General features: G+C 42.4%; 1 protein-coding gene across 1 annotated transcript in view; it reads right to left on the bottom strand.

Annotated features, from left to right (window-relative positions):
* The window catches only part of IQCH (IQ motif containing H), a 111235-nt gene that overhangs the window by 13245 nt on the left and 82700 nt on the right, over positions 1-15290 (bottom strand). The gene's annotated exons all lie outside the window — the stretch shown is intronic.

The raw sequence follows: 15290 nt of genomic DNA, 5'->3' as shown, positions 1-15290 counted from the left end.
ACCTACCAGAAAATATTGAAAGGCTGAGTAACAGACTTATAAGAAAATAGCAAAACTCCCTGCAAAGGTTTTAGCAGGAATTAAGGACGTACATGTAGATGAGCTCATGTGGTGGAGCAGCTCAGAAATGGAGCTAAAATGTACAACTGGGATTTTCTCCCCTAAAAATTTTGTACACTTAAAAACACTGTAGTTACAAAAAAAACAACAATGTTTTTTTGAGATGGAAACAAGGAGGGCCTTAAGGGCAGAGTGATGTTGTGAGTGAAAGGGACAGTTTCACATAGAAAGCAATGCTATTTGTATATAACATATGCATTAGTCATTGCATGTTTTTAGTGATGGTGTTTAGCAATGCATATTCCTACTGAAGTATACGGCATCGTAAACAGCAGTTGCTTTGTCTTGTATGTAGCAAGTAATGTGCCTTGGGGCCTGCTTCTGCTTCTGACTTACACTGACTTTTTTGCAGGTTTAACTTCCATGGAGTCACTCTAGATTTACATCTGTGTAACTGTGAGCAGAGAGTCAGGCCCTAAAATGTTAGGGCTGAGTGTGACACGTGCACCCATAAAGCCTTGCCACTGCACACTGAACTACCCACTGGCACACAAATGCTAATGTGGGTGTTGTGAGGACACAAGTTGATCTCAATTCTGAAATTTTGGCTCGTTATGTCTAAGCCTATACACTATTAGAGATAAAAGTCCAAGTTACAAGGAATGTTAAATAAGCTGTCTGGTTACTAGCCTCTATCTACCATAGGAATTGATATGACCCTAAACAACTCTGTATTCACGCACAATTGTAATAATCTTTGTACTAAATATGCCTTGTGAGTTACCATTTGAAAACTATTCACTCTCTGGTCAGTAATATCATGGTGAAATGTGTGTAGCAACACTATATGTAAAGTTATAAATTCCACCTGCATGATGTTATTACCCATGTTCACAACCAGACAGCCTTGCCTCGGTAAAGGTGTTAAATAGATCTATCCTAAACAAAGGAATGTGGGTTTACACCACTTTAAATATAAGCAGTAAATAGGGCCATCAAGCTAACAAGGGGAAGAGACTGTGGGAAAAAGAACAATTTGCATTTTAGCAAACACCAGCGCGGGGGAAGAAAGAGCATGGAGCTTCCTTTACCACCAGACTCCATGTCGCCTTCCTCCCCATTTGAATAAACTCTTTACTTTGAGGGATCATTTCAAAGGTTCACTGGACTATAAAAGAAAGGGGCAGAAAACCCCAAGTTCTCTCTTTCACCTAAGACGACAAAAGAAACAGCACTTTGGGCTTCTGGAGGAGATCCTGACCAAAATGGGGGGTCAGTCACCTTGCTAGAAGACTGGGGGTGAGAAAAAGACAACTTGAACAAGGCTGTACCATGCTAGATTAAGTTTTAGAGTTTTAGATAGGTATTTTCACTGTTATTTGCTTGTAAGCATTTCTAACTTTCTCTCTTATACTTGAATCCACTTAAAATCCATCTTCTTTTGTTAATAACCTTATTTTACTTTTAATCTAAGCCCACAGTGCTGTGTTTGATTCAAGTGAACGTTAACTCCAGTTAATATGGCAAGCTGTTGGGTTTTGTCTCTTTAAAGGAGGAAATGGATCTTATTCCTCTGAATATTGCAGGAGAGGGCTGGACATTGCAGAGCACACGGGTGTGGGAAAGTATGGGGCTGGGGGTGGGTTGGGGTCACCTGCTAATATTAACCAAGTCTACTAAAGACAAGAGTGTGTCTGTGATAACTGCTGGCAGGTTGTTGGATTCAAGGTGGTTGAATCAGAGCAGTACAGTTTACAGAACATAGAGTGCATGCTGGCTGCGTGTGTGGCCCAGGCTGGGAGCCACAAGCAGCAGAAGCATTTTGGGGCACTCAGGGTAATGATACAAACAGTGTCCTCTCGCTGGTCTGAATTGCACCTTGAAGTGTGACACCGCCATCATCCATATTTTTGGAGCACCCTCACAATCTTTAATGGATTTATCCTCACAGCACCTCTGCAAGGGTAGGTCAGTGCTGTTAGCCCCCATTTTACAGATGGAGAACTGAGCCCCAGAGATACATGCCCATGGTCATAGAGGAAGTCTGTGGCACAGTGTGGACTTGAACTGAGGTCTTCCAAGTCCTAGGCTTGTGCCCTAAGCATTCTTCCTCCCTGCACACCATTAACTGTAGAACAAGTATCTTGTGGAGCATCTATGAAGTCCTGCAGAGCTGATAATAGCAGCAATACCCTTGCACTGAAGGAAACTGAAATGTAACCGCATTTTCAGGAAGACTTGGGGCTCTTGTGCCTTTAAGAGCCATCACGCACTGGGATGCCACAGAGGTGCACTGTCCCAGCTGCAGCTCTTGGAAGCTTCATGCCTGACACTTATACTATGCCTCCTGTTGCAATGGGGAGCACACGGGCAGGGAGGGAGGGCACTGTGCCACACCTGAAGGGGGTGTAGCGTCTATCCCCTTTGCTCTAGTGGCTAGTACGGAGTGTCGGGGCGGGGGAAGGAAAGCTCCTCCCACCCATTTTTAGGAGACTTTTGCTAGCAGTGGCACTAGCTTCATCTTGCGCTAAGGGGAGCACAAAGACCATGTTGTGGCTAGGGAAGCTCCTTGAATCCTCCTCTCCTCCAGACTGTTGTACTCACAGAAGCCTGTACATAGTTTGTTCTTACATTTTTCACATTTAGGGCTTATATGCACTAACACTTACTTCGGTATAACTGAAGTCACTCAGGGGTGTGAAAAAGCCACCCCCGAGTGATGTAAGTTATACCAGCCTAAGCACTAGTGTGGACAGCGCTATGTTGGCGGGAGAAGCTCTCTGCACTAGCAGTGCTACAGCTGCGCCGTTGTAGCGATTCTAGTCTAGACTAGCCCCAAAAATCCATGTGCCTAACCCTGCAATCAGATACGTTAACATACATAAAACGACTGCCCTAGAGTGGACTCCTTTAAAACAAATCTAGCAGTGAGTGACTTGAATAAGCCTTTGAGTGGTAAATGGCATCATTATAAGGATATTAAGAGGTCAGGCAGCCAAGGCCTCTTGCTAAACTGGAGCTAATTTCTGAATCGTATTCACACAGTAATGCCCTTTTCATAACAGCAAATAAATCACATCTGTAACAGTTGTTAATAACTAACTGCCAAGTATCTGTTGCTGTATTAAATATGCTATTTGTCAACTTAAATATTTCCTGCTGCATGGTATAAAATGCAAATCAGATGCTGATGGCTGGCTTTGCTTAACAATAGAGGGAACGTTCACCAATTACAATTCTTAATTTTCCCTAAGAATGTAGACTTACATAGACTAAATCTATTGTATTTTGAAAGCTCCTTCTCACCTCCATAGAAAGTGACTATTTCAGCATGTGATAACCCTTCAAATGAGCTACACTTTTACAGCACATGTAGTCATGATGAACTCATATTAAATGTATTTCCATAAGTATTAGTAATAAATCAATAATAGCAAGTGTATCTTTAACTGTGTGAAAATTAGGTTTAGAATCTAAAATAAGGATTCTACAAAGGAGAGAACTGGATGGCTTGAATGAGAGGATCAAAGATTATGGAAAATATTAGTTCATAGGTTCAAATCTGTCCCAAAATGGCAGTGACCAACCGTCATTAATATCCAATGCCTGTTCAGTGACCCATGTGACATGAGTTGATGATCTCACTCCAGTTTCTGGTGCCACAGCAGTAAAGCCACAATCAATGTCAGTACTAAGTGAAAGCTTTGCTGGAAGCCTCAACATAGGGGAAGGAGGGAAAGATCTCAAAAGCTGTGAGACAATTAATCCCTCACCTCTAGAGGTGGACTCTCCATGATAGGCTTCAGACACGAAAGCAGGGAGTGTAAGCAACATTTGCACTGCCATTGCCCGTGTTGTACCTGATCAGTGGATAATTACATGGCTTTGGACAGTCAACGTCATGTTCTGACAGTATGTAAAGAACCTGGCCTTCCACTTAACAACAGATAAACCCTCAAAGAAATGCAGCAATCTTGAAACAGACATTAGCAGATGACAAATTTATGAAAACATGATAGAAATTCAAATAGACAACACAAAACATGTGATGTTACATATTTTATGTAACAAGTAATACAATCATACAAGCTTTGTTAGCAGCTACTTTCCTGTAAGTTTCATTGTAAAGTGTGTGTAGGCCACTTTTATTTATGTTTAGATCTACAGAACAGGCCCATCAAAGTCAGCCTGGGCACACTTCATATAATTTTAATAAAATGCCCAGCATGTAATGCTGGCTCTAACAGACCCTCCAAAAGGTAAGCACCCACCACTCTGAGACCCAGGGGCATTAGAGAGTCCTCAGTGAATGAGAAGTGAGCCGAGCCTGGCTCAGCTCCCTGCTCAGGGAAGGGCTATAAGATTGCATGCTAGTGACAGAAGGCCTTTGGGCAGGACAGCCTCCATACCCAGAAGTCATAGGACTGGGCTGAATGCTGGAGCCATTATTGCCCATCAACATTCCTTACATTCCATGCTCACTGCTTCATCATCCTATGATGATTTTACCCTTGTGAAAAAGTTCTATAAAAATTAATGGATTAAATCAAGAGTTAGATTCTAAAAACCTACAGCATGTAGCAGAGAATGACATCCATCACCTCTAACCCACAGTTGCCAACTTTCCCGCGGTAAATAAGCAGCCTGACTTTCACAATAAGCCAAAAATCAAGCTAATCCCCTTTCAAAACTAGGCCAAAACAAGCCAGTCCCTAAGAACCCCAACACTCTATGTGACTAGATCCCCCTGGCGTGCAGTCTGGGACTAAGGTGGGCCCACTGTGCACCCCTGACTCTCTCCCTGCCTTGCCCCTGCTTGCCCCTTGTCTCTGCTTGCCGGGAGCCAATCAAAAAAAAAGAAGCAACAAGCTACAAAAAGCCAAACAAGCAACTCACAAGCCAATTAAGCCAAAACCAAGCCCAATTTCTGCATTTTTTCGCGGGTTTGGCATGCCTGCTCTAACCATGATTCCATTCCAGGGCTAAGAAGGTTATCATTAAAGGTGCAGATTACCCAGTTTTTAAAATAGAGGGTGCAGTCCTCAACAACACTGAGTTCAGGGAGAGGAGCCACCTTTTTACCTCCTCTAATCCTGGGCCTGGGGGCTGAACCATCGCTCTTGCAAGCTGGAGATGCCAAATGGTCACTAATTTATGCCAGTTGGGATGTTCCCCTAGGGATAGTTTCACGGGACCAGGATTGCCAGAGCACACTGCACTCTGGCCATGTCCTGGAACTCCTCCTACGTAGGGGAAAGAAGGGAGATCTGGTGGCATAAGCGAGCTACGTTGGCTTTATACTATGATAGGTAAAATCCCCAAAAGTCCCTTTAGTTCAGCTTCCAGTCCCCTGCGCACTGCTGAAGCAACGTGAAGGAGAGACAGACTGGACTGGGAATCTTGCTCCTAGTTTTCATGGGATTGATAATAGGGTGCAATTTTTCATGTTACTAGTTCAGATGCAGCCCAGGTCATTAGTACTCAACTGATGTCACCATCCAGCAGGTGGGTAGATTCCTATATGAAATGAGCTGGAAGTCTCCCTCCAGTTCCCACTGGTCAGATATGCCCTTTGCAAAATTCACAGTAATTGATAAAGACAAGTCACCTTGCTGATAGTCTCAACAGTGAGGCTACGGATTCAGTGAGGCTGAGGCTCACGGGGAGAGCAGCAGGGCAAGTCTGCCGTGCAGCTGCCTACAGTGGTCTTGTTCTGGGGATGCGGAGTGGACATCCATTTGCAGGCCTATCCATCTGGCACCTTTCCCCAGTGATATATAGACGCACACCCTCAAATGGAAACGAGTAGCGCTTGTAACCTTATACTAAGCACATGCTTTACCCCACTGCAGTTAGCAGGTGTCCCGTGGGCGTAATAGCCTAGGATTAATTCTAATAAAAAAGAAAAAGAAGTAGAATCCTTTATATCTGAGTCTAAAGAATTCTAGGCCAAGAGGATTCCATAGGTGTTGACTTTTCATTTTCCCTGAAGGGCTCATCAGGCACATGCCAAGAAAACCTGTTTCCACTGCAATGAAAGGGCTTTTTTGTATGCAGAGCACTGAGCTAAATCAATGTGGCTGGAGCTGCCAGCAGCAGCAGCAGGGGAGAAGAACCTGAAATAATAAAAATATATAACCTTTGAGCAAGAGCACAGAAACTGGGAAAGCAAGGATTTACAGGCTGTCTGCCCTCTGTTTTTCACGGTGTATCTGTGCCTGACACATACATGCCATGGTCTAGGAAACAAATATTTTAGGGATGCCTATTGCCCAGTAGAGTTTCTCTCTTCCACTGCCGCCTCCTCCCAAGAGGCTAGCTTGAATGCACACAGGCCCTTTGCTTTGAGCCCCCTTCAATTCTGCAGCGTCTCTGCTGCTGGCCATTCTTTGTGTCGCTGACTTATGGAGCACTGCACAGGGTGAAGAGCACGGCAGAAGAAGTCTGGTGGCATTAATGAAAGGAAAATGATCCCTTATTATTAATAACGTATACAGCACCATTCATCCCAAACGGATATATATAGGGAGTGCTTCACCCTCTGCTAAAAATGCAGCCATGTCTGCGCAAAACGGGAAAGTGAAGATTACGTGAGCTAAGTGGGACTGCTGGGAACGTTAAGTAGATGGATGTGATCATCTGAGTTGGAATTTGCCCAGACAGTGGGAATTAATGCCCACACAAGTGTTATGGCAACTTTAATGACCATAAGTGGTTAGGACATTGGCATTACAGCTCAGCCCACAAACAGCAGCTCAGTGCCCCAGAGCACCATGCCCAGAGGAAAGAACGCCACTACTCAATGTTCACAGCGTTTCTCACCGCACCTGGGATTTGCTTATAGGTTCCTCTAAGTACTGAGCAAGCCCAAAACCTGCTTAGCTCAAGAAAGTTGCAGCACAAGGTAGCACAAAGCAGACCACAGGGCAATTGTTGTTCTTGTCACCATCAGGTGGAAGCAGGGCAGGGGAAGAATGCCAAGCAGGGCAAGACCCACTAATGTTATGTCCAAAAAAGAAAGAAGGTAACAGCAGACAAGGAAGACCAAGAGGAGAGGGGGGAAAAGAACCAGAGTGAGGCAAAAACAACCCCCCAAAGCACTGAGTAAAAGAAAAATGAGATACTAAAGGAAAGAGCTAGGCCTGGAGAACAGATCCTGGGATGCTGCTGGTTTCCAATAGCACCTACTGCCACGGCTCAGCAGGGAAAACAAACACGTTTCCAAGATGGCTCCTGCTTCTAAGTGAGGTTTCTCTTCCCTGCTAAGCTGTGGGAGTGAGAACTGTGAAACCAGTGAAGTTTGATGTTTCTATCTGCTGCAGTTTTTGATTAACAGAGCCATATGGCTCTGATCCAAACTCCACTGGCGTCAGCGGAAGCCTTCTAACTGACCACAATGGGCTTTGGATCAGGCCCTATAAAGCCAATTATTACTGCAGCGTCTATATAAAACAAGTTCTAAACTAACCAAACGGCATGAAAAAACATTTCTCTCATCTACTGTAATGATTTTCCTTTAACTCAGAGTGACGGACAGTGGCGATCTCTATAAACGCTGTAAGAACTGAACAGTCCTTCTTCATTGTGAGAAGCAACCGAGGTAAATGAAATGTGATCCCAGCTAATACCTGTTGATACTGCATACTTCTTCAATTCAAGCCACAATCTACAGAGCCCAAATGTAAGACAGAAGGAAGGCCAAGCACAGGAGCGAATTCTTTTTAAAAGGTGGCTTGTAGTTACAGCTTTTAATAATTTAAAAAAATGAACCATCAGTGCCAAATGCATCTGTGCACCAAGATGCCGGTTTTCACTGGAAATCCTACTGGTAACCGATGTTCAGTCTGTGTGGTACATGGCTGGTGTGGTAGCTAATTTTGTTGTTGTTGCTGTATCATTTTAACCAATCAGACCCGGGAATTATTTAAAACGTCCCAAAGTGTAAATCTAAAGACTGGTGGAGAATGGACTGGTGGAGACTAGTACTGTAAATGGAACTGTGTCCATGGGGACGTGCTGTTCATCTCTTAACTTTTCAGCACAGAAGGGAAATGATTTCCAATGTGGTCTATGGGATTACATATCTTCCTTAAATTGTAATGGAAGAGGGGTGTCAAAATCCCCCAGAATGCTTTGAAAATCTCAGCCTTCGTTTTTTTTTCATGATATTTGCATGGTTTATAAAAGCAATAATGACTGCTCAGGTCAGGCATTTACTAGCAATTAATAACCAAGTGAGTTGTCTGCTCCAGTCAGTCAGCTGCGGATACAAAAAGGACGTGCCCTAGACGTCACGTATAAGTAAAATCAAAAGAGTGACACAACCAGGAAAATATTGAACATTTAATGTTTTTAAGCCTGTTCTCATTTTCCTAATTTGCCCTGGTACCTCTATGCAATGAAGGGCATCAGATACATGACGTCATAAACTGATTTGAGGCCCCTGCAGTACCAAGAACCCACCACATGACAAATTAAAAAGTAATGCAGTCAACTTGAACTTGAAATGTCAGGGCTTTCACAGGTTTCGGTCACCATCTAAATATTGCCAAAAACAGAGGCCCCATTTCTAGAGCCCTGAAAATCCGCGGATATCCACGGATAATTTTTACGTCTTGGATGCGGATATAAATTTTGTATCCACGCAGGGCTCTACCTATTTCCCTCCAACAAGTGTGTGTAATTCCTATTAACAGCAACAGAGTACGTGTTTGGAAGTTTAACTGAAACAGAGCTCAGTTGCGAAGCCTAGAAATGGACCCAAGACTTAAAACTGACATTTGTATTTCAAACATCCCAGTGTTCCGAGGTGTTCAGATCTGGGGTTTTGCACTGTCCCGTTATAAAGATAGAGGCTATTTGCGAAATTGGGATTCAGAATTTGAACACTCTCAAAACTGATCATATTTGGGCTTTTGGATTTGGCCTACCCAAGGGAGAACTCAGATTTTTCAGACTTCTCAATCTTTAGACAATGTTTAGTGAAAAAATCAGAGGTTCAACCTATAAGACGTACTGACTGCTTGGCCAAGAAAATGTTATGGAAGGAAGGTTACAATTTGGGATCTGGCATCACTTGCAAAAGATTTTTGGTATGCAAGCTCTGCTGAATGCTGCAAGGAGATGCTTTCCTTTAAAATGCATGGCTCTGCACCTCATGATAAAGCCAGCTCAAGCGAATAAAGTCACAATTATAGTGTAATTCTTTACAGCTGCCATAAAAATGCTTCAACTTTAAAACAAACTCAAGAAGGGAAGGAAAACATAAATTCTTAAACAGTTACTAAATTATAGCCTTTCTTTCCCCAGTTTAATTGTTTTATCTGCATCTAGTATTGACGTCTACATTATTGTAAAGAGCACACCTGCTATTTTTAAAGAAGAGCTTGGACGACACTGTAAAAACGTCAATTAGTAAAATATTAATGCAACTTGGGCTTTGAGAAGAGAGCTCTTTTTATTACTTTTAAAATTCACAATGGAGTTGAATATTTTAGCAAGGATTGCCTACAGTATCTTATCAGGTTGCCATCTAGTGGCAGTTATTGTGATAGCCCAGTGTCATCTCTGACAAACTTTTTGAGCGCTGGCTGGCTGGCTGTCTGATGTGGAAACAGTTGAAGGGAAAGCTGTGGAACCTGTCTGCAAATTGCACAGAGAAAGCACTATGCTGTACTAAGAAGAATCTGGGAATTTTTTTATTGGTCACAATTACTATTATTATTATTAGTTAACATTTACATTGCAGTAGTACTGAAAGCCCACAACCAAGTTAGGCCCCATTGTGTAGACATTGTCCAAACACCAAATAAATGACAATGCCTGCCACAAAGAGCTTAGAGTCAAAGAGGCATGGTATAATGGGTGGATGATACAACAAGTGAGACAGAGTGGGAGCGATGGGGTAATAGATGTGCAAATTCTTATCCAAAGCAGAGTAGTGATCACGGCTCTCCACCTGCCTAGCCATTGTCAGGTTGTACTTTACTGTCTGCATTTTGGCATCAAATAACAAACGAATATAAGAGTGTAAAAGCCGTTTGATAAGTCTCTTACAGGCTTTCATCTACAGGAATGTTATTTTAAATCTTCAGTTTTAATGCTATAAATGTCAGAACTGATCAAATGTCATGATTTTAAAGTCAATCTCATTCTGATTCATGGATCTACTCAGGATTGGCAATACTGAAGAAATGAAGAAAAGGCCCTATAGATGGGGTTCCATCAAAACAAACCATCTCTTCGAAGGGTTTCTTTCTGTCAGGCTTCCTTATTGAGAACACTGACTCTCACCAGTGGATATCAGGGTGAAATCCAAAGGAGATGAAATTGGAAGTCGTGTGAAGAAGTTCTCCAGGATACTTGTTTCCCAGTCCTTCTGGAAAGACACACGCTTTCCAGAGGAGCTTGTGACCAAAGTTCAAAACCAGACAAATTTCCCTTCCTCAGGGAATCTGTCCTTCAGCCAATCACAGAAAGGAGGTGCCAAACCCAGGAACCAGACTGGCAGTTTTAGAGCCTTGTCTCTATGAGAAACTACCAGTAACTTTATCTCCCTCTACGCTCATTCCTTTTTCAGAAGCTGCTGAAATACCCTATCCTCTTCCCAGCATGCCTTGCCAGGCTGGTCTACAAGTCCTGCCACTCTGAGATTACATTTACCAGCAAAGGAGAAAGGAGTTCTAGATCATCCTGCACTTTAAGAGCTCCTGTCTCAGGCCCAGATCCGCAGAGGTATCAATGGAAGTTAAGAGCCTAAATACTTTTGGGGAGCTGAGCCTCAGTCCCCAAACAGAGGCAGTAGTTTGGGCTTCCTTCCTAAACCCTCTACTTACTCACAGAAGCTGCTTCCGCTTCCCAGTGGCTGCCCTTCTTGTCCCACAAGTCTGTCTTTATTTGTTCAACTAGAATGGAGTAGTGTTGGTTGCATGCACCCTCCTCATCAGCCTTAAAGAACCATAACACTCCATTACATGTCTCCTAATATTTTATCCTATCTAATAAATAATAAATAAGGCACTGCTTAAACTTGAGATATTGCAGATTCCACAATATTAGGCTTCCATCACAATTCTGACAGCAGGTGCCAATCTGGACACAAGAACAAATGGATATAAACTAGCCATCAACAAGTTTAGGCTTGAAATTAGATGAAGGTTTCTAACCACCAGAGGAGTGAAGTTCTGGAACTGCCTTCCAAGGGGAGCAGTGGGGGCAAAAAACCTAACTCGCTTCAAGACTGAGCTTGATAAGTTTATGGAGGGGATGGTGTGATGAGCCTGCCTATGATGGCATGTAAGCCGATCTGTGACTGCTAGCAGGAAATATCTTCAATGGCTAGTGATGGGACACTTGATGGGGTGGGCTCTGAGTTACTAGAGAGAATTCTTCCCCAGGTGTCTGGCTGGTGGGTTTTGCCCACATGCTCAGGGTCTAACTGATTGCCATTTTTGGGGTTGGAAAGGAATTTCCCCCCAGGTTAGACTGGCAGAGACCCTGTTTTTCCCCCCCTTCCGCTGCAGTATGGGGCATGGGTCACTTGCAGGTTTAAAGTAGTGTAAATGGTGAATTCTCTGTAACTTGAAGTCTTTAAATCATAATTTGAGGACATCAGTAACTCAGCCAGAGGTTAGGGGTCTGTTATAGGAGTGGGTGGGTGAGGGTCTGTGGCCTGCAACGTGCAGAAGGTCAGACTAGATGATCATGATGGTCCCTTCTGACCTTAAAGTCTATAAGACTCTGCATACAGAAGCCTTTCCTTGGCGCTAATCATTTTTGTAATCATGCTTTGTAAGTTGACAAGACTGCACACGGTATCCTAGATGTCATTGATTTATAGAACACCTTCCCACTATTTTTGTATGGGTTTCTCTCCCAGAACTTCTACATTTTAACAGTTAGCTTTTCATTTTTTGACCATTACTGCACCTTGAGCAGAATGTTTGACAGCAAATAACACTCAGGTCTTTTCCAGAGTGGCTACAGTTAATCTGAACGCAGTAACACGTATGAATAGTTTAAATTATCCTTTTAAAATGTGCAATATCTTGCACTGGTCAGCACTGCAACTCATCTGCCACTTTGCTGCCCTTCTACCTAGCTCTAGCCAGATTGTGCTGTCCAGGCAGGGTGCCCCTGGACCCAGAATTGTGCAGGAGAGACTCCCCCAAAACAAACTATGGGGGCACTAGGACCCCCAAGTGGTGCCTTCCTGGACAGCCCCAGTCCATATGGCCTTGTGAGAAAACTGCAGAAAGGAACTAGCCAGAGACTCCAGCCAGCAGGAGCAGAAACAGCCAAAGCAGGAACCTTTGGACACTCAAAGAGATCTTAATATAGTTTTGACTAGACTTTCTGTCCTGTGGTGATTGGCTGTCTGCTCCAACCCTCATCCTCCCTCAGTCTCTTCATCTCAGTTTCACTCCACACCTGGCCCTGTTACCCTCTTCTCCCCTGCCCGTTCCCATCACTCCCCCCCCCTTCCCTTCCCTTTTCTTCCATTTAGCTGATTCCCCTCCTAAGTAAACCCACCTAAAAAACCAAACCAAACGATCCTGGCACTTAATGAGGTTTGCAGCCATCCCATTGTTCACTCTGCTTGTGTTTATCCCTTCCCCCCACCCGTCTTTCTTGTTAATTTAGGTTGCAAACTCTTTGGGGGCAGGGACCATCTGCTACTCTGTGTTTGTGCTGCACCTAGCACAATGGGGCCCCATTCTCAGTTGGTCATGAGGCACTACTGTAATAAATGCGATTAAGAATTAATAAGGTTGAATAGTACCTTACTCTATGAGGAATCACACTAAAATTAAGCCTCATCTTGACTAACCCAAACAGTTTTATATTGTCTGGAAATTGCTCATCCTCTTTTCCAGGTCACACACTTATTAAACAACAAAGGTCCTAGTGCAGAACCTTTCAGCACCACACTGTTAAGCTTCTGCCTTGTTGAAAATTGACTCTTTGTTCCTACTCTGTTTCCTGTTTCTTAGTTTCTGATCCATGACACTACTTTACCTCTCACCCCATGACTATTTAGTTTCCTTAATAGCTTCTTATGAGGGACTCTGCCAAAGGCTTTTTGAAAGTTCAAATATATTATGTCAGCCAGTTTTCCTTTATCTGATTTTTTGTTGTCATGTTCAAAGAATTCTAAGATTAGAAAGGCACAATTTCACTTCACAGAAGCCATGCCGGTTTGCCCCCATCATCTCATGTTCAGCTAGGTGTTTTATAATTCTACATATTAACTTTCCATACTCTGCAACTCATAACTGTCCAGCACAAGAGATCATTGCAATTATTCTGCAGGAGAATTCTGAATCTCTGCTAGCCTTTTCTGTACTACTACAAGAAGCACATTTCAGAAATGCAGATTTCTGAAGAATGCTACAAATTGTCTAAATTTCTTGTAATGATTCATAAAACAGGTATAGAGACCTGGTCTAATTTTGCTCTTAGTAACACCAGTGCAAACCAGGATAACTATAACGAAGATTAACATTTAGACCAGATCTTAGCCCAAAGATTATTATTGAACTTCCTTCAAAAAATGCTAAATAAATGTTGATGTAACTATAACGTACAGTATTTAGAAAGATGGTAGAGTTTACTAGATGAACAAATATTTGTATGGATGCAAAGATTGTGAATAGTAAAGTTAAGAAAATCCAGTGCTCACTTGCACTACCTTAGCTCTGTGCTCTCATCAGATCTTAAGCTAAGCACCGTCAGGCCTAGTCAATAGTGAACGTCTAAGAAAAGTCATTGAGTCATTAGGTGATATCCTTCCTTCCAGGTGTTACAGTGGTTTAAGGAAGGACAGTGTTGTTTGAGTGCCATCATTCCAGGTGAGATCTCAAACAAATATTCTGACCACTGCCATCCTTAAAAATCACCTCACATTTCTCACAGTAGAGGTGGCACCCTTGGTGAGGTGTTCAAGCTAAATTCCATTGGCTAATGGCCTACATAAAATTTTCCTTTGTAACAGTAAGTTACACAAGGCATACTTCCCCTTTATTTCCTAAACTGTTATGTAGTGTTCAAATGGGAATGCCACCTTCTAACCCCCAGAAGTGGCTGTATTTCAATGATCCTTTTATATAAAGTTTGCTGCAATCTTTGAAAAATGGCACGGTACAAATGTCAGGTAAGCTCCTTAACCCTGCGTTGCTATGCAACTTGTACTGAATGGGCTTGCATATGCTTTACCATAAAAAATAATACTTTGGTCATTTATGAAACATATTGTTTTCTGACTTTTTAACTCCTACTAGAATAGCATTTGCTGTGAGCCATGCTGGAGTTTGTGATGAAAAGTACACAAGGAATCACTTTGTTTGCACCACCCAAAATATAAATACTTCTCTTTACTAATATTTCCTCTCTCAAAGAACACATTTAAACTCTGTTGTTTCCATGACTGCTTTCAAGCATAATTTCTGGATGTGTCAATATTTATTTTTGTATTCTATATCCCACAATATGTGCCCACAGAGCTGTATACATTTTACAATGTTTGTTTTCACCAATAAATACCATTACCTTATTTATCTGTTTGGAGACTGACTTTGGCCTTTATAAAACTCTTGAAAACAGAGCACTTATACAAACAAAAAAGAAAACAGACCTTGTCAAGCAAGGTAAAACAGAATTTAAAGGCCTCTAGCTTCCTTGATAGTAAGACACTCATCAACTATACACAGTTTATAGCAGCTTTTGTTAAAGATTTTGTTTTCAATCTTTGGGTTTTTTTTTTTTTTAAATTAAGGTCAGAACCCCACCCCCAAATAGTCTTCTTCTGATCTCTTCCATCTTATCAGTGTGGTGCCTTATTTCTATTCCCATCACTATTACATTTCTTCCTCTTTTCTTTCTCTTGCGATCAGATCTCCCTCAGCTGTTGTGATTTTTAGCAAGGGTGGGTTTTCAAAGCATGTGGATTGTATTTTGATCGTGTTTTGCAGTGCCCCAAGTGTTTTGGCAGAAGGATGTTTTGTAAATAAATTATTAATATGAATCAATACCCCAAAGCAATAAATAGTCAAATCAGTGATACAAATGTCTCTCTCATGCTTTGGAATATACAGAGATGCTCAGATCATTTGGCTGAAATTGTGCTGTGCCTCCTGGAAGCGCAGCACAGAGAGGCATAGTCCAGAAGAAAGAAAGTGTGCAAAGGTGGCTTTCCACCACTTTAGCACCCTCGCTTTTGTGAGCTGCTCTGG

This window comes from Terrapene carolina, unplaced genomic scaffold (assembly GCF_002925995.2).
Source record: "Terrapene carolina triunguis isolate 2854851 unplaced genomic scaffold, T_m_triunguis-2.0 Scaffold67, whole genome shotgun sequence".
Lineage (NCBI taxonomy): Eukaryota > Metazoa > Chordata > Testudines > Emydidae > Terrapene > Terrapene triunguis.
Note: the sequence above shows the minus strand (reverse complement) of the source record. Positions and strands in the feature narration are given on the sequence as shown.